We start from the raw sequence: 20,051 nt of genomic DNA, 5'->3' as shown, positions 1-20,051 counted from the left end.
TTTGCGCGCAGAAATTAAAATAAATATCACGCGATAAATATTGCTCTAAACATATTTTCGCATGAATTTATATTGTTGACGTGCGGGTCCCAACCAGACTGTATAAAAACAAATGTGTCAGAGCAGTTCTCCAGATTAAACACCTGAGGAAGAGCTGGAGATGAACAGAGACAAAGAGAGATTGTAGGCAATGTTTCGTGAAAAGCCAGCCAACACCGATGAATTCCTTACGCTCATGCGTTCAACATATTCATTGCAACGTAGAGACATTAACTCCGAAGCTATCCCAGTGAGGGAACTTGTGTGCATCGACTCCGAAGCTATCCCAGTGAGGGAACTTGTGTGCATGGCCCTTCTTGTTCGTCCCTTCTGGTCTCTTCTGTCATTTTAGTGCCCAATGTTTTCAGCGGCCTTGTAAGAATTAGTGGTTGTGGAAGCGGGGATTTGTTTTAACATAACCATGCGTCTTTCAATTTTTACAGACATTTCTAACTGCTGCTGAAGTCGAGGAGGACCTGCCAATTTCTCCTTGCATTATAGCACTGGGTATGTTTATGAATAGATTGTATCATTATATGTACTACAAATTAGCCCTGTCCCCGAACTAAGTTCCAGAAGTTCAAGTTCTAATGTTACAACTTGTTATTAATGCAGAAGTAGAATATAAATAAAAATGGTGTTTGGCGTTTTTGGTTTAAAGCAGTAAAAGTGGCAACTTAATTTTTGTAAATTCAGTTTTAAACGAGAAAGGTCAGTATTTCAGGCCACTATGGCAAGCCAAGAGGAGACAGGATATTTCGTCGCACTTGACTGAGTAGTCGACTATCTCACCTACGTAACTGTGAAGTGTTCTGTTGGTGGAGGGTCTGCAGGACAATACTCTTTAGGGAGTACTTGGGTTTGTCGTGGATGCAATCTGCATTCATTTTGTGGCTCAGTCCTTGTGCATCAAGTTGGTGTCGTCTTCTAAAAGCCAGATTTGGAGTTTTTTGTTGTTTGTCACGCCCTTTGATTTCCGCTGTTTCTTTTTTATAAGGAGGGGAGCTGTTTTAGCGCCTCCTCAAGCTTCTCTCTGGTTAGTGGGAAGCAGTTTTGATAATCCTATAAATATGAAGAGCAGAAAGGTGCCAATAGTTACGCTTGTGAATTTCACAGTTTAGAATTTGTCGTCATCCTTACAAAGTTCTAACCAAGGTTATGTTTGTCATGTCAGGAATTATTGCTGCGGATATATGATTAAGATATCTGTCTAATGTACTGCGTTTTGGAGCGACCTCATTGAAAAATGGAAGTAGTCGATGTGTATTCACCAAAAAAAAAAACGGTAAGCTTTCATTTCTAAAAATGTTTGCCGATAAAACTGAAAATATATGTCCGATCTTGGAATACGCGGGGTGCGTATGGGACCCATACAGGAAGCAGCAGGTTGCGCAAATTGAACGGATACAGAATCTGGCACTTCGGTTTTTTTTCTGAGTATAGGCGCACAGAGTTAGTTACGGCAATGAGAAATGAAGTGCGGCTAGATTGTTTAGAGAAAAGAAGGAAAGTGTGTAGATTAAAGGAATTATACGCGGTTGCTAATAATGGCTTGACAAAGATTAATTCTGAAGTGTACATTTTGCCTTCAACATCACGCTCCAAAAGAACAAGCAATACTAAAGCAATTGAACCCTACCAGTACAGAAATGATGTATTTAAATACTCTTTCTTTTGTCGGACTATTATTGAGTGGAACACCCTGCCTGAGCAAGTTGTCAATTGTTGTAGTCCTCAATTATTTGAAGCACAGCTGAATCAATTGTTTGGTTAAGTTTTGCATGTGGAAATGTTTTTGAGCATGTGTGGGTTGCTGCAACCTACCTGCACTCGCCTCATACGGTGAGTGCATGATTGAGTTATTTCTGTTTGTTGTTTTTTCCCCTCCTGTGTAGAACGACAGGTCCACAGTATTTCAAATAAATAAATAGATAAATTTCCAAATAAAAGCCAAAAGAAGTATGTCAAATCCTAGAACAATAAAAACCTAGAAACACTGATATCTAAATATAAAGCAGGTCTCAGCGCGTCTGGCTACGTCTATCCAACGTAGCCAGACGCGCTTAAGAAACAAAATCAAATTTTAAATAGAAATCGCGCGGTAAGTGATGGCTACATGCCGTAATATTTAGTTTTAGTAATAGTAAGCACTCATTTTTATTACAGCAATCGCAATGAAGCTCAATTTAACTAATTTTCATCCTTTTTAGTGCGTACGCTTCATCCACGTTTCGATACGCCATTGGCATCACCATCGCCCGCGCCAAAACATTCACAGCTGGCCGCTGGCCGCTACAGAGGTTACGTTGTTGCGGTTGTTGCCGGTAGTATTAATTTTGTACCTTTGTCTCTCGGTGTCCTTGTATTCTTTACATTTGGCCTGCCAGAGTGCAGGACGCTTTCGTACTTCGCTAGGTCCTCTCTGTTCCGCTGAAGCAGCGTCAGCCTCTCCCGCGGAGCAGGGAGGATTCCCTGGACTTGTGTAAGGTATGGTAAACTGATATCCTCGGGCGGAAGGACGTAAGTACCCATGTTCGCCCTGCTGCTAGCGTCGGCGGGGCCTAAAAGCCGTTTTTATTTAAGGCCGCGACCGTAAAAATTTCGTAAACTCCGCGCGCGCGGGTGTGCGTATGTGCGTGCGCGTGTGCGCTCTGCCTTGGAATGGCACAGGGCTGTTACCCGTTTTTGTATGTGTATCTTCCTGTTTTGAGTGTTTTCATTTATTTTCCTCTCCCGTATCCCTTTCCATACTTGGCGGCGTGCTAGCAGGCCCACCTGCGTGTCTCAACCTTTCTGCCTAGCCTCGCACGCTGCCGAGTGGGTATCGCAATATGTGCAAATAAAAAGTATTATTATTATTATTGTCATCGCCTTTGTCGCGAGGTCTGTGGCGAAAACTACAGTCCTACAGTGGAGAAAATTCAAACGCTCCTTGCAACTAGTGAACACGGCGGTTCATTGGTTGTTGCCTTCTGGACGGAGCGCGAGACGCGACGCATGGACGCAAAATATCTGGCTCCTCCAGATACGCCGGAATGCGCCAAAAAACGCTGCGTTTCGTCCCGGCGCCGGAAGTGACGTCAAAGCGCAGGCGCTGACGCGACGCAGACGCGGAGAAAAGCGCACCATGTGGGCTAGCCTTAAGAGTCCACTGTCACTAGAGAGGAAGAATAATTCTCAGAGATAGATAGATGCAGGGATACATTTACCACTAACGAAGAGTATGTGAAGGTTTTGTAACAGACCACTTAGCAAACTACAAGCATTACTCACTGGTATAGTGTGTTTTTCTGCCAGTGATGGATTTACAAAAAAAAAATGCTCTCACTTCAATTTTTGCAAAAAACAAAAAATTGAATTTGGCGCTTGATTAGTACTTCTCGTGAGTCGGCCCCTTTATCAAATTATCTCTGCTGGATATCAAAACAATGATATCACACAGCTTATTTTAGAGCAAAATTTCCGGCTGTAGACAGGTACCTGGAAAGGTTAGTTCGTGAAATATTAAAGGCAATTTTGCAACTGTTACCCGTCTGGGAGGGGATGTGATGAGGTAGTTTACAATAATGGTTCTTCATTGATTCTGGCGAATGAGTGTTCGCCATCATTGTTCGCAGAGTCCCACCCAGCTTGTCACCATTCTGGGAATAATGGGATCACATAACCATCACCAGTGTGTGGTCACCTGACCATACTGCAAATAGTGAATCGGTCATAGTCAGATGGTCACATAACCACACACACCATACATCTGAGTGAGCCCAACACATTCTGACCTTTCATAGCTTTTGTGAGCATAATCAAGCTTGCCTAAATTTTTTCTTACATTGTTGTGATACTGCTCATGCCTACATTTCGCCACACATTACTTCATCCCATTATTATAGAAAGCAGTGAATAAGACCCTGCTTCATGGCTGGACCATCAGAGTGGGCTTGAGCAAATAATCAAAATTTATTGCTGCTCTGGGCAATATACTATTCAATTTTACTTTTGTAAAATTGATGCTGTGCTTTCAAGTTTGGGAATTTTTGGCATTATGCGTGGTCTGTCCAATCTAGTTAGCCACCACCATTGGGCGCACTCTTAACCATACACTTGTGCACCACAAAGAGGTGGTACCCACAGGTTTCACACTGATTCTGCATATCTCGTCTCGCTGTAGCAGAGGCTCATGCTTGGGAAGGAAAGTTGTCATTTAAACATATGGTCCACATGTCTTTGAATAGACAGGGAAGTTGAGAAATGATAATCTGAAAATTCTAAGTTGGTGTAAGATTTCAAAAACCAAGTCGTTTGCTAGTACAGGGTCTCCTAAAAAGTTCACGCACTAACATGGCCCGCAAATTTGAACATGCATATTATTTAGTGCATGGATTAAATGATGGAGATGTTAGTATTGTTGATAACAGTGCGGACATATCAAGTAGTAATATTCCTTGAACGGATATATTACTAGTTAAATTAACATGTTAGAATAAACATAAAAATCGTTGTTAAATGCAATTGTTGTGAATAACTATATTACAGAATTTTTTACCCTGAACTCGACACTAGTGGTAACACAGGGGTGGGAAAGGAAAGCAGGCATTGTCTTCTAGTTTTGACAGGCAAACAGATGTATCTTAATGTAGTATTCATAACAGAATGAATAGGAAGTGTGCTTTCAAAATCCAAAACTTCCTTTTGTTGCTTAAAAATATATTTTTGGCTGGCCCAGAAGGTGCTCCGAAATTACTCTGACCGTTTACATCACATCAGCACTAGCTCGGAGTTACTTTCCTTGATTTTTTCAGTCTGTGGTTTTCTACTCATTCTGTTCTGTTTGAATATGTCTGTTGAAGGTCGGTCGTCTTATGTGGGAACGAGGCATGCAACATGGGGCTCGGGCTCATTCAACGCAAGGTCTTGGCACCAGGAAGATTTCAGCAGCCATAAGCAATGGCACTTGGGTCTAAATTTGGTGAGTATGATAATGATCGAGCACCCAGCTGCTTGTGTGAAAAAAAAAGGGGGGACACTTATGCTTGGCCTTAATGTATGACACGATGGCGGGAGGGCAGGGGGTGGAGGAGGAGAGGGGAGGTGGGGGCAAGGGCAGGGAGGGCAGCAGTGGGGAGGGGGGGGGGAATCCTATGATCCCTTGCATGCACAAGGGATCGTGGCGCAAAACATTGAGGGGTTTCTCGACATGCCGACGCTGGACGCCGGTTCTTTTGCTGCATTAACACTATTGGGTTGAAACATAACTTACCTAGCCTCACTTAAAACTCAAGCATAGCTTTACTACGCTGCCTATAATTACATGAAAAAATGTCTATGTGATGCTAGAAATGAGACATGGTTAACATGCAGTCATATATTTTAAGAGAAATGATGCCACACTAGGTATAGTGCACCTGATACATGGCAAATATAGGTCGATGAAATGAGAAGCATGTAAGTAGCAGCTGCATCACAAGCTGTCCTTGTTTATTTTGGATATCATCTCAAATTGAAGTGCTGAGCACACTGCTTTAACCATTTGTTTATCTGAAGTGACACTAGGCACAGTGCACAGAGATTCTATTGCCAGCTAAGCCTGACGTTCGCAGCTCGCCCTGATGCAACCGGCCACGACTATTCATATCTCTTAGGGTGCGAACATGTCAGAGAAAGATTAATGATGCCTTTTCATTACTGCACGGTGGCAAGAGAATTGCAGTCTCTGGTGGTGGAGAAAGACTAGTTCTACGTTAGTGCCAGCAAGAGTCAACCAGCTTAACTATCGATGAAGAGGAGGAGTAAATTTCTATGTGTGCTGCTTAATTAATGTCAACCCCTGATTTTGAAAACAAACTCACTCAGCTCTTAAGTTGAAAAATGTCTAGTAAGTAAATAGTAGGCTTTCCCATAAAATAGCTGTATTTTTGTGCAGCACTCTCTGCCAAACTTTGTGCATATCCTCTCATGCATTTGCCCAGGTATATAGGGGCTGTGCTGGGATACTGAAATGGTATTCGAGAAAACCAGAATACATGTACTACATGGCCAATATATAGCTACTGAGATATAATAAAGTTTTACTTGATTAGGACAAGCTAAGCTAGAGGGGGGGTTCAGTTGTCACATAAAGCTTCTTTCAAACATTGTAAGCAATATCAGCATCATTAGTTTCTTTCCACAGTGAATAAAGCGTGGATAACATTATACAACATATCTGTTAAATTGCTTCTATTTTGGCACATTTATATATGTTATATTGATAACTGGTTTCTTTGTTTTCCAGAAAAGAGGGTATATGGACCTGGGTCTTCATCATCCAAGTAAATAAATGTTCTGTTTTTATTTCTATCCTACACATAATTTATGCTGTGTTCTGGCTTAATTGCATTTGCATGTACATACACAACGATCGCATTGCAGACATGAAGACCACACTACAATTACAATAAACAGCATGCCACATATATTACAGGCACAAAATGGCTAACCTAAGGAGACTTCATGACCCATTGTTTGATTCATTGTCTGTTGACCAGTAGTAGGAAGTAAATCGAAGCAGCAAAACATGTGCGGTGAAACGCTAAGCATGTCGTACAATGCGGTGCGAAGATGATAGAATCCGACAATGCTTACTTTTGTCGAATTTTGCATACTTTCTGACATGTTGTACGAAGTGTTAGCGCTTCATTGTGCCAGCATTTTGCACCTTCAATTTATTTCTTACGATGGCCAACTGGCAGTGAATTAAACGGTCAACAATTTTACGGTGACCATTAAATTAGCTGTCAGTTGACCGGCAAATAAACTGCCACCATGCCGTGATCTTAGCGGCAGTCAGTAAATCTCGTTTACGGTGTGTTCAGCATCGCCCCGTAAAATTAACGGTATCTTTTTTTACTGCGACCGTTTAATTTACTGGGAGATGACGGTCAGGCAGTAAATTTGAATTTACGGTCTCCCGTATAAATTACGAGAAGTTGCTGGCAGCCAGAATGCCAGTCAACTTACCGTAATTTTGACGGCCCATTTTTTACAGTGTATGTCTCATATTAGTTTTTGGTATTTCATATCAGTTCTTATTTAAATTCATATGATTTTTTTCAGTAGGGCCATTTGCCAAAACGAGTCGCCCATTTGCCCAAACGAGTCGCCCATTTGCCCAGACGAGCGACCCGTTTACCAAAGGACTGACCCGTTTGTCCAAATAGGTGACCGTTATGACTTATACGGGTACCCCTTTGATCCATACGGGCGACCCCTTTGACAAACTGGTGGCCGGTATGGTTAAACTGTTACCGGTATGAACCCGTTAATTTTCATATAGGCGCCAAATTGTTTTTTTCAGTAGGGTGCCCATATGTTCATTTTGTGATACTAACAAAAAAAATTACCTTGAACCGTTTTGAACCGGTTACCGTTATATTTTTTTCGGTTCGGTTCCGGTTCAGTTTCAAGATGGCGGCGAAGATTTTGGTTCGGTTCAGTTCCGGTTCGGCTAAAAATAACGGTTCTGTTCCGGTCTTCGGTTCGGTTCCGGTTCGACACCCTGTGAACCAGCAGCCCCTATTTTGCTTAAGTGTATACCGCAGTGTCTAACGTTACGTTCGACGGAACCCGAAATAAAAATTAAAGTTACGCCCAACGTAACTGTCAAGCATTCGAGTTGCGTCCGACGTAACCCAAAATAAGAATTAAAGTTACCGTATTTACTCGAAAATACGTCGAACCATATTTATTGGACCCACCGAGAATAAAAAAAAAAGTAATTCGAATATAGGTCGACCTTTTTTTATTTTTAACACAGGGGAAATTTTGGGCAAATGAAAGAAACAAACCTTTATTTACATCACTCTCAGCTAAATCACGGGGCGATGCCAAAAACGTAATCACCGTCAGAACTTCTGGGCATGTCATCGTCGTCCGAAGCTTCGTCAGCTTGGTAGACATCCTCGCAAATTCGCAACAGTACTTCACTGACACCGTTGTAAAATGACAAGAGGGAACGAAAAAAGGTGCGAAGCGAGGGAAGACAAACTACAAAGACGCAAGCAAAGCCGCCGTGTCGCCATGAGCAACACGCGAGCCGAGCCGCCTCAAGCAACTAACAAAAGCAACATCTTTTTTTTTTCTTTTTTTTTTGTGCGCGTTTGCGAGGATGGGCAAAGTGCATGGCGCATCGCGTTCCTCTCCTTCCCCGTTGCCCAGCAAGGGGAACGCTAGAGGCGCGATGGCGAAATCCGGCGTCCGAGGGGTGCGCGCGATGGCGGCACCGGCCACCGCGGGCGGCGGGTCATTTCGGTTGTTTACCAAACGCTTTTTGAAACAAGAAGCGGCGCGGCTCTGCGGCAACGCTGGCTTGGTGACTCGATAGCTTCATGCCTCCGGTAGGGTCGCAAAATTTTGTCGCGAATGTAGGTCGAAATTCTTTGGTCACGATTACCAAAAAAAAAAAGCTCGACTTATATTCGAATAAAGACGGTAGTCAGCCGCGCGACGAGACACACATTATGAAAGCGATTGGTGCAAGCGACCAAACGATGAGCGACGTTTTCTAGAAACCCAAAAACCAAGGGACGCAAGCAGCGACAGTGAGAAATCTTCGTCGCTCGTCGCCGGCACTCGTAGCTTCTCGCCGTCGCTCGTCTCGTTGATAGCTATATTGCTTACATGCCTTTCAGAAAGGCGCTCTAAGTGCTTACCATTGCATTGAGAGCAGCCTCGCATCCAACCGTAACCAGTCTTTACTTTTTTTTTTTAGCCGCCCAGGTAGAAGTTAACATCGTACAGACATCGTTTTCACGCATGGCTCCTCGTTCATTGCTCGATTTACATTTTCGCTAAATGACAAACCGCAATGAAGAACAATTATTCTAGTTCAAAATTGCCACGTACACACCTAACGTATTCTAAAAGTAGAACGAAAACGGGACGAGATTCGCTTACCGTTTCACGGAGACCTTCGGATCCTAGGCCTAAAGAACTCGGAAGTCGCCGGCGGTCCGGCGATCGCACGAGGCGGGCCGGCCCCGCTGACCCAGGCCGACCACACCTGGTTGAACTATGAGAGGCGCCGTCGAGTTTAGAACCAGAGACGCAGTAGAAACGGACCGCAAAACATCTGTCCCGTAACCGTAAACGAGCCAACGACCCCCCACACAGCTCTATCTTCGCCATCTCCGCGACGACCGGAAGTGGAAGCCGCGAAGTTAGAAAAGCCGCGGCAGCGGAATCCACTAGGTTTCGGTTTCGCTTTTCTCCAACGGAGGCTACGGTCGCTACGGTTTCGGGCAGGTGGGTTTGTGGTTGGTTGCGACGACGCGAGGGGTCACGAAAAGACGCCCAGTTGGCCGAGTACGAGTCACGGCCCACGATACGAGCAACGGGCCGTTTGCCGCTGTCGACCGGCGATGCGGTATCCGCGGCGTGGTGTCACGATCGGTGTGTTGCCGTGCACGTTGACTGAAAGCTGGAAGTTATGCAGTTCCCTTCCGGCACCCGCCGTACCACGTTTTCCGGTGCATCGCACGTGGAGGCCTTTCGACGCAATCAGTGAAAGTAAAGATCGTGCCCGCTGTCTTCGGTGCTGTGGAAGAAGTTGCGAGACGGAAGAAGCATCAAGACTAAGGCGTTTATTACTCCAGGCTGGGCCGCCAGTTCACTCTGAACGAGAGGCGACGTGTGTGCGCACGCTTTGAGGAAGGCTCCGCGTTTCGCCGCGCCAGACCTCGCCGATCGCGACCGGCCCAACCGGACCCCGAGTCTGAGAGGCTCTTGCGCAGCCAGGAACGACACCGAGGTAGGAGCTGCTCGTTCTGCGCTACCATGCAGTGCTCTACAGTGCTCGGAGCTCTCGGTGTCGTTCGAGCTTGCACCGAAGCCTTTGTGACCCCTTCGGACGCGCGAGTCGTACTTCGCAAAGGTTTGGACGGGGCCGCCCTCACCGAGCAGCTCCGCTATAGTCCGTTTACTTATAATCGCAATAAAAGCTTGCGTTTGTTCTCGGGAAAAAAATTGCGAGACCGCCCTCCGCGCCGCCGACGAAATTGGCCGCCGCCATGTTCTCAGCTGTTCACACGCTCCCGCAGCGAGCGCCTTCCGATAATCCTCCCCGTTCCAAAATGCGATGCGACCTCCGTTTACATGGGCTGAATGAATGCGCACTCGCCATCTCGATCCACCTCTGTCTAGCGACTTTAATGCGATGCGCTTTCTTTGCGCATTATGCCGTTGACATGACTGCGTATTGAATGCGTCAACTGGGGTCAATGCGACTAAGTCGCATTCATGTAAACGCGACTTATGTTCTTTTTCGACATGTATGGTGTATGTAACGATAACGGTGCTAAACGATGGACATTTCGTTGGAAGATGGCGGTCGTCTTTCTGCATGTATGATTTGGTTATACCGGTGGTCATGTGGTATAACGTCTTTGTTGGAAAGAGGGCGGTCGCCTACGTCATCGGACGCAAAATCATACCAGCCACATCGAATCATATCGGCAAGCAAACTGGCTGCCAGTGTAGACAGACCCGAGGCCATAGCGGTGCCGGTATCTCCAGTGATGCAGAACGCCAAACCAAACTAGCTGCATACATAATAACAAGAAATTATAGTGGTGTCATACCAGAACTATACAAGCAGCAGGTTTGTTTCTTGTACGTTTTTCCAATAGGGTAGCCTTGGCCACGGCGCGGAAGACGCACTTGCTGAACTCATCCTACATGACAACATCTGGCGATGCGAATGGCTTTTCACTTTTTGTATAAGGCTCCTCGCTACCAAAAGGTGCTCCCCTAAGTAGAACCGACACACTTTCTTTCTTTCTGCGTGTCGAGCAGTGACTAAGAGGACTTTTTTGTTATCTAGGTTCGGTATTTAGGCTGTATAGGTCACAGCCGCACAATAAGTCAACATGTTGCAGGTGTTTTTTTGTAATGGACTCGGCTAACTGTTTCGTCAGGGGATTAGAAGATGACTTTATGTTTGAAGCGTCATAATCGTTTTTCCCAGTTTCCAAATAACCCCCAAAAAATTTGAAAAGAAACTCGCTGATATTTTTTATAAATATTTATTACTTTCTACTGCCATTTCCTTTTAACACGGTGTTCCAATATTTACGTTGGTTTCCCTGGCATTCATCTCTTTATTAACCGAGAAAACTGATACTCATCATGCCGTCCGTCTTCGTGACAGCTTTACAACATGCCTGAAAAGAGAGAAAATAGGCTTACAGTGGCTGTACAATGGACATGCAAATATCCAAAAAGGCCGCGCGCGAAGGCCTGTATCCTTGATTCCAGGGCATTAACCAGGTGACATATGAAAGAGCGAGAGGGCAGCGCTTGCCCCCTCGCAGAAACCTCCAATTTCGCCTTTGTCGTCTGCTACAATCGATCGTACGTAGCATTTCAGGAATTAATTTCGACACAGCGGACGGCACTGCATGTTTTGCGAAATACCTATATTTGCACGTGTATGACGGTCAGTTGAGAGAAACGGCATACGGTAGTTCCCCGTTGGACTCACGGAAAGATTATCCGCTTCTTGCAATGTTTATTGTTTTTACGAATTTTATACCGCGTTAACCGCTTTTGCGAGGATCGTATCACGGTCAGAGCGATGACAGCTGCTCTGCGGCTTTGGCAGCAAGAGCTGCGACGCTTGGTTGCTAAAATTACTTTTTTATGGTCTAGGTTCATGAAAGTACCACCATTGTAGTCAGTTGAATTTAGTGTTTTTTTGATGAAATAAAGAAGTATTTAGAAGTTCTTAAGTTGTAAAAACAAAATAACTAAAGATGTCTTAAAATTTAAAAAAAAATCACACAAACCACAAACTTACACAATAAAAGATTACGTGATAACTGCGTATGTATCGTAAATTATATTAATAATAATTTTAAAATGCAAAGAAAATGTACAGCGGGGATTGCCAAAAGACACATCATCCTGGCATCCATGGGCGGCGATCTGCGATCGGGAATTTGCCACTGTAATGTTCCTCAACTTTGTGCTATCAGTGGTGATCAGCAGGATTCGCCCGTACCAATGGTAGGCCCCTTCATCTTTGGCGCCTTCATCATCAGAGGTTATAAAAGGAATCCACACGGACTGCCAATTCGGTTACCCTAACTGCGCCTCGGGACATGACGCCAAAGCAGCTCGTCCTTTGTGCTCATGTTGGTGGAACCTATCATGATACTAAGTCACATAGAAGCAACAACGTTTGTTTGCGGATTCTGCCAGGAAAAACAGTGTCAATTACATTTGTCAAGAGTTCTACGTAGTTTTCGAAAAGTGCATGTTGCTATGTAGTGACGTTGCATTTAATGTAGCTTCCTACATTTTGAAAATTCTTGAAACTATATCAAAAGATATTGGAGAAATTTAAGCTTCGAAGAAGGAGGCTCTGAAGCAGATATCAGAAACAAAAGAAAGACACTTAAGACTGCTTTTGTGTAGGAATGCGGAAGCATTTCCTGCACGCAGCGTATTCCTAAAAGCAGCGCGCCACGTCTTCCTTTCGCACCCCGCCGGCTTCACAACGGGGGACTGATTTCCGCATTGCTGAAGATTACTCAAACCTGCCTCGGACGGCGAAAAATATATGTGAGACAGTTCTCACCAGCAAAAGAAAAATGGCGTATGTGCTAAGCTTATGATTGTATAACATTATAGTAGATAACGTAACTTGGTGGATGGGACCGCGTCAGGGATGAAAGATATCGATGCGATTCTCCAAATACAAAATGGCAAAAGCCACAACAGGCTTCAAGAAGGAAAAAAAAACGGACATACACATGTATAAACCTGAAAAAGAGGTATTATGAATAAAATATAGAGCATGGACGTATTCCGTTGACGTGTGATCCTCACATTGTCGGCATGACTGAAACCCGCCTTAACTCAAACATTGTTAGAAACAAAATTCTACCTCCATGATACGAACTAATTAAGAACGATAGGCAGACTGTGGGCGAAAGTATTGCTAGAGTGCATATTTGGGAACTGTTTTATTGAGGTAGAAGAGCACAAAAGGCTGAGGCACTTTGGTGCAACTTAAATATTGAAAACTCCTACTTTTTAGAGAGATCATTACTTTTCAATTAACTCTGGATGTTTTAGAAGAGGGCATATATTTTAAAGCACTGTAGGACGGGCAGTATAATATTACCACGCGCGTCGCCGAGCAAGCGCGTGCGTGGCCAAGTGGTTACTGCGCTTGACTTTCGCGCTGTAGGTGTAGGTTCGATACCAGTCAACGAACTGTCCTTTTATTTATTCTTTCAGTTTGGCTTTCTTGTAAGTTCGAGAACATTAAGTAGTGTACGTTGTTGGGCTAGTTGGTTCAACTTAGTAAAACATATAAAATAGCGCAAAAAAAGGCAAGGACAAGAAGTATACAGGACAGGCGCTATTCTGTCCTGCATAATTTGAGAACATTCTTCTTTGATCTAGTTCCGAATATTATACGCAACGAAAGTTCTACGCCTAATGATCCAGAAACACATGAATGTACATAAGGGACCCCGCAAGGCGAGCGGAGTCAGTCTCGCCCCAGCGCTCCACCCTGCGGTTTCGCCGACATCGACGCCCGCGACGCTCTACTATTTTCCTCTGCTCCCGTTATGTTTTGTTTGTTTTAGGCACAAGTACGCTTCATTAAACGTTTAGTTTATTCAGTTATTAATACCTCATCCATTGTCATTCGTGACATTTTGGTGGAGGTGCGGGTGATGACTGAATAAACTAAACGTTTAATGGGGCGAACTTGTCGATTTCCTCTGCGAGTATGGCGCCGTCATCGACCTCGCGGCAAACCAGTTGACGCTGCGAAAGCCTGTCCTGCCGTCGGCGGAGACCAACACGACGTCAACCGCTATCCGAGTTATCGCCGACCATGTGAACCTACCGCCGCGGTCGAGTGTTTTCGTCACCGTTATAACCGACGCAGTCATGCACGGTGAAGCTCTTCTGGAAGGCAGCGTCCAAATGCTCCTAGAAAAAGAAATTGGTGTCGCATGAGGCGTAACGGATCTCCAAGAACGACGTACAACTGTTCTTGTGATCAAGTTTCAAGGGGAGCCGCAGCACCTAACGAAGGGTACTACCGCGGGCCACGTCGAGGAGCTTCAGGCGCCAGCCGTGGCCACCGCAATCTCCGAGGAAACCTCGTCGCCACATCAGAAGAGCAAGACGCCGCCGCCGCTTGACACCGACCGCGAGCTCCCAGCTCCGAAGCGCCGACAACTGGTTGATCTCCTCGCCAAATACAGTGAGCGTTTTGCCACGGCATCGAAAGTTCGCCAAAAACCAATGGCGAAACTTAGCATTTTTATCGACGACGGCTCACTCCCAGTCCACCAGTCGCCGTATCGAGTTTTCTTAAAGGAAAGGAAAGTGATTCAAGATCAAGTACAGAAGGTGCTCGACGACGACATCATTCAACCCTCAAGAAGTCCATGGGCGTCCCCAGTCGTCTTTGTAAAGAAGAAGGACGGAACCCTGCGGTTCTGCGTGGATTATCGTCAACTGAAGGTTGTGACGAAGAAGGACGTCTATCCTCTCCCCCGCATCGACGATACGTTATACCGACTGCGCCACTCCCGATATTTTTTGTCGATGAACCTGAAGAGTGATTACTGATAGATTGAAGTCGACGAACCTGACCGGGAGAAAACTGCCTTCGTCACTCCCGACGGAGTGTACGAATTCAAAGTGATGCCGTTCGTACTTTGTACAGCACCAGCCACCCTCCAGCGCGTCATGGACACCGTGCTGGCAGGTCTGAAATGGCAGAGCTGCCTCGTCTACCTGGACGATGTCGTGGTATTCTCACGAGATTTCGACGAACACCCCAGACGACTTAGAGCCGTGCTTCACGCCATCAAGACCGCCGGCCTGTCACTCAAGCCAACAAAGTTTCGGTTCGCCTATGGGAAACTCAAGTTCCTTGGCCACGTCGTGAACGACAAAGGTGTTCTACCTATGACCCCGAGAAGACCCGCGCCGTAGCTGCATTTACGCCGCCGTCTGACAAGACGGCCGTGAGAAGAATTCTCGGACTCTGTGCCTACTACAGGCACTTTGTTCGAGACTTCGCCAAGCTGTCGGCACCGCTGACACACCTCACGAAGGACGCCGAAAAGTTCGAGTGGACAGAATTACACCAGAGGTCATTCGACGAGCTCAAACGAAGACTCCAGACGCACCCGATTCTCGGCCATTTCGACCGGTTTGCTGAAACGGAGATCCACACTGACGTCAGTAACACCGGACTGGGTGCGGTACTAGTCCAAATGCAGGACGGCGCAGAGCGAGTCATCGCATACGCAAGTCGGACGCTGTCTAACGCGGAGGGGAACCATTCAACTACTGAAAAGGAGTGCCTCGCTGTCATCTGGGCAATAAAAACGTTTCGCCCATATTTGTATGGAAGTCCTTTTTGCGTGGTCACAGACCACCACTCGCTCTGCTGGCTGGCGAAGCTGAAGGACCCCTCCGGACACCTTGCCCGGTGGAGCCTACGACTGCAGGCGCTCGACATGACTATAGTGTACAAGTCCGCCCGGAGGCACAATAACGTCGATTGCCTGTCAAGGGCCCCAGTCAAGGCCGCACTTGCGTGCACCAAAGAGGACGACGATGAGTGTTTCCTCGGCGCTCTGGATGTCAGCGGCATGGCAGCACACTCTAAGAAAAAATGGAGGAAAAATGTAGCAACGGCGCGTCTTCCTCCCTTCTACACTCCAAGAAAAAAAAAAGAGAAAGGTAGCAACGGCGACTGTTCCTCCTTGTTGAAGTCAAGTTGCCCAGAGAAGGAAGGAACGGAAGTTTAGATAAAAGGAGAAGGTCGAGTTGTTCCTTGTTCAGTTGGCGCAGGGGTAAAACATCGCGCTACTGACCAAGTGGTCAAAGGTTCCATGCCCAGAGGAGCAGATTTTTAAAAAATTTTTTCGTAAAGTTTTTTTTAATATTTTTATTCACCAAAACACACATAAACAAACCCACACCGATGAAAGGAAAATTAAAATCCTTATTATACACAAAGACGTTTTCCTACATCTCCAGGCAAACGGGAGAAAGATTTCGCCTTCCCGACCCTTCAAAGTTCGGTTTCGTTTTTCAAGCAAATCGCGCACGTTGTTTAATAAATTAATGTTGAGTTGATTGAGCTTCAGCGGCAGCGAAGGCCGCCTGTAATTCCGTCTTCTAGTCCAAACGTGCAGAAAATTTCGGTCGCATTGACGTTTTTACCACTAAATTTATCAAACGAGCTAACGAAGCCGCTAGAAACAGCGAAGTTCCGGAGCCGTACCAGCAGCGCTACATACAATGGGTAAGACGGCCGTCTCCGATTTGCGGGACACACGCGGAACTACAGTAGTGAAACCGCGAGGAACTGTGTCGACGTTTCCGACGTTATGGAAATCGCAGGAACTGCGTCCAAGGCAGGCAGGTATTCCTGTCGGCTGCCTGGGTGCCTTCCGTGCTGAGTTCGGTTCTGTTGTCCCGTGCCGAGTGCCAACCGGCGTTCAACGTGATTCTGTATTTCTGCGTGTCAGCAACATCGTCAACGTGGTTCTTTATTTCTGTGTGTCAGCGACATCATGATGGCAGTGTTGTGGGTTGTGAACAGAAGACTGTAATTATCGCCGATGTGACCGTGTGTTCGCGTATCAGTGGTGTAACAACAAGATGAGATGACGCAAACTGTCGGGCATTGATGCCGCTGCTGGGGCCGTGATCGGAGGGGGCGGGGTGTCGCAGGATAACATTCCGCTTTACATTAAAGAGTTTAAAACTACTTGAGGGTTTAGGTGCAGTTGATCGACGTGTGGATGTTTGAACGCTGGTCTGAACGGTAAGCTCCTATCGTACAGTGGCCGATGTGACTGTCGGTCCCCGAGAGCGATTGCGCTATGAGGAAAAGACTGAACAGTACGAATATTTACAATGGAACTTTAGCATTAAAAAAACACAGGTAAAATTTGAAAAACAAAACGCTATCCTTTATTTTCCTGTTTAAATATATTACGGTTCCTGTAGAAAGTGCCCTCCAAGTGGCGCGCTGGGATGAGCGCTAGAAGTTTTCGAGCTCGCAACGGCGTAGCTCCGTACACTTAACACCTGCCGCCAGTCGCGGCTTTGACTGCATTCAAGTTGATCGAAAAGCGATTTCCCTGACCCTGAAGGATCACTTCCAGCTGAGTGAATATCCGCTCTACAATGATTAATTCAAGACGGCAATTGTAGCCGTGCGCGAACAGAACAAATAGAAAAACAAACACTACAATAGAAATACTGGCTACGAAGGGCCGTGCGGGAAAACAAACTCATGGCTTGGAACCACATTGGAGCGGCTCGATTTATTGGCTTTCAAAAAATTACGGCATGATAAAGCGTTTTCTTTTTAATAAGAGATTCATTCCTTGAGCCATTAAAAATAGTCTCAGATGTATGACACTGCTGAAAAAAAAAAACAACACGTTCGGAATATTTTTTATTGCTTAGGGAGTCACCGAAAAATTCCGTACGTTGAAAACGACCAGTATAGAAGACGGAAACGCAGGGCTCGGGAGTAGTGATCGGGGTAGTGTACTGTCGTATTGATGTCTGTATGTGCGATGCATGTGTATGCGCTCAATATATGTTCAGCTGATGCTTGTAGTGTGCGTAACGGGTCTACATGTGTTAGAGGTTGTGTAAGAAAAGGAAACGTAATTGTGGCGTAAGAAAATAAAAATATTTTTTGTAAAACGTGAATCGGGCGGTACCTAGCGCCACCTAGCCTAGCTACTTGCGATTACTCTGCTTGACCCTGCCATCTGGTGGCAACCGATTTAACATCCTTTTACGCTACCCGGCTACGTCTTAATTTCGCGTTACCGTGCTGAGGTAAGCCAAGAGGTTGCTTCGGATTAGCTTTTTTTTTTTTTTAGAGCGGCTTCTGGTTTTGCGGGCGAATTATTTTCACACCTCCGTGATGTGAGGTTGACGCAAGGGTTGACGAAGGAATTTTGGCTCGAGGGATAGCAAAGGTAAGACATAAAGTGCGCGAACTGGGTGCCGGTTGTCTCTGTTGAACATCGCAGTCCTGACGATGAGAAGACTGAGTGACTGCTTGCTTTCGAAACGCAAGTTTCTTTACCTGCAGGGGTAAAGAAACTTCGGAAATAAATATTGTTCGCGGAAAGCTCGTGTTACGTTTTTATTTGCTGCTCCTCTCGTTCCGTACAATGGACTTAGTGTTCTCGTTAAGCCTTATCGAGCTCAATTTGCTCGATTCGTGGCCGCCATAATGAGATGCAGTCGACGGAGGAACTTTTGCTCCCTTGCTTAAGGGACGAAAGTTTCTCCTTTTCTGAAGGAACATGCGTGTCAAGAGCGTTCCTCCCTTTAGGGAGGACTATACTGACCCTTTTCTCTAAGAGTGTACTGACGCGCCCTCAAACGGACACGAGAAACGGGGAGGAACGAAGCGTTTTTCTCCTTCTCCAGGCAGACGGGAGAAAGCTTTCGCCCTCCCGACTCATCTTCTTTCGGTGTCATTTTTTGAGCAGGTCGCGCACGTTGTTTAATAAATAGCTGTTGAGTTGATTGAGCTTCAGCGGCAGCGAAGGCCGCCTGTAATTCCGTCTTCTAGTCTAAACGTGCAGTACATTTCGGTTGCATTGACGTTTTTATCACTAATGTTATCAAACGAGGAAACGAAGCCGCTAGAAACAGCGAAGTTCTAGAGCAGTGCCAGCAGCGCCACGTACACTGGGGGATGGCCGTCTCCGGATTGCGGGACTCACGCGGCACAAAACTACAGTAGCGAAACCACGCGGAACTGTGTCGACGTTTTCGACGTTATGGAAACCGCAGGAACTGCGTCCAAGACAGGCAGGTTGTGCTGCCGGCTGCCTGGGTGCCTTCCGTGCTGAGTTCGGTTCTGTTTTCCGATGCCGAGTGCAACCGGCGTTCGACGTTCTGTATTTGTGCGTGTCAGCAACATAGCTGCAACATCGTGTTGGCAATGTTCTGGGTTGTAAACAGAAGACTGGAATTATCGCCGATGTAACCGTGTGTTCGCGTATAAGTGGTGTAACAAGAAGATGAGATCGCAAATTGTCGGGCATTGATTCCGCTGGTCGGGCCGTGATCGGAGGGGGCGGGGTGTCGCAGGTTGACATTCCGCTTTACATTAAAACGTTTAATACCACTTGAGGGATTACGTGCAATCAATCAACGTGCGGATAGTCATGTTGGAACGCTGGTCTGAACAGTATAAGCTCCTATCGTAAAGTGGCCAATGTGACTGTCGGAATTGTCTCGTTCCCGAAAGCGATTGCGCTCTGGGGCAAGGACAACAGTGCGGAATTGTGACGGAAAGTACGTATATTTAGAGTGTGGAATTTTAAGATTAAAAACAATAGTAGGTAAAATCGAAAGAAAAGCTACCCTTTAATTTGCTGTTTAAATATACTACGGTTCCTGGAGAAACTGCCCTCCAGGAGGCGCGCTGGGTTAAGCGCTAGAGGTGTTCGGGCTCGCCACGGCGTAGCTCCGTACACTTAACACCTGCCGCAAGTCGCGGCTTTGACTGCATTCAAGTTGATCGAAAAGCGATTTCTCAGCCCGTGAAGCATCACTTCCAGCTAAGTGCACGAATATCCGCTCTACAGAGATGAATTCAAGACGGCAATTGCAGCTTTGCGCGAACAGCACAAATAGAAAAACAAACACTACAATAGAAATGCAGGCTACGACGTGCCGTGCGGGGAAACAAACTCATGGCTTCGAACCGCATTGGAGCGGCTTCATTTATTGGCTTTCAAATAATTACGGCATGATCGAGCGTTTGCTTTTTAATAAGAGATTCATCCCCTGAGCCATTCATAATACTCTCAGAGGTATGACATTGCTGGAGAAAAATCAACATGCTGGGAATATGTTTTATTGCTTATTCAGTCACCGAGAAATTCCGTCCGTTCAAAACGACCAGTATAAAAGACGGAAACGCAGAGCACGGGTGTAGTGTT

Source organism: Ixodes scapularis, unplaced genomic scaffold (assembly GCF_016920785.2).
Source record: "Ixodes scapularis isolate PalLabHiFi unplaced genomic scaffold, ASM1692078v2 PGA_scaffold1__304_contigs__length_218370807, whole genome shotgun sequence".
NCBI classification, from domain to species: domain Eukaryota; kingdom Metazoa; phylum Arthropoda; class Arachnida; order Ixodida; family Ixodidae; genus Ixodes; species Ixodes scapularis.
Note: the sequence above shows the minus strand (reverse complement) of the source record.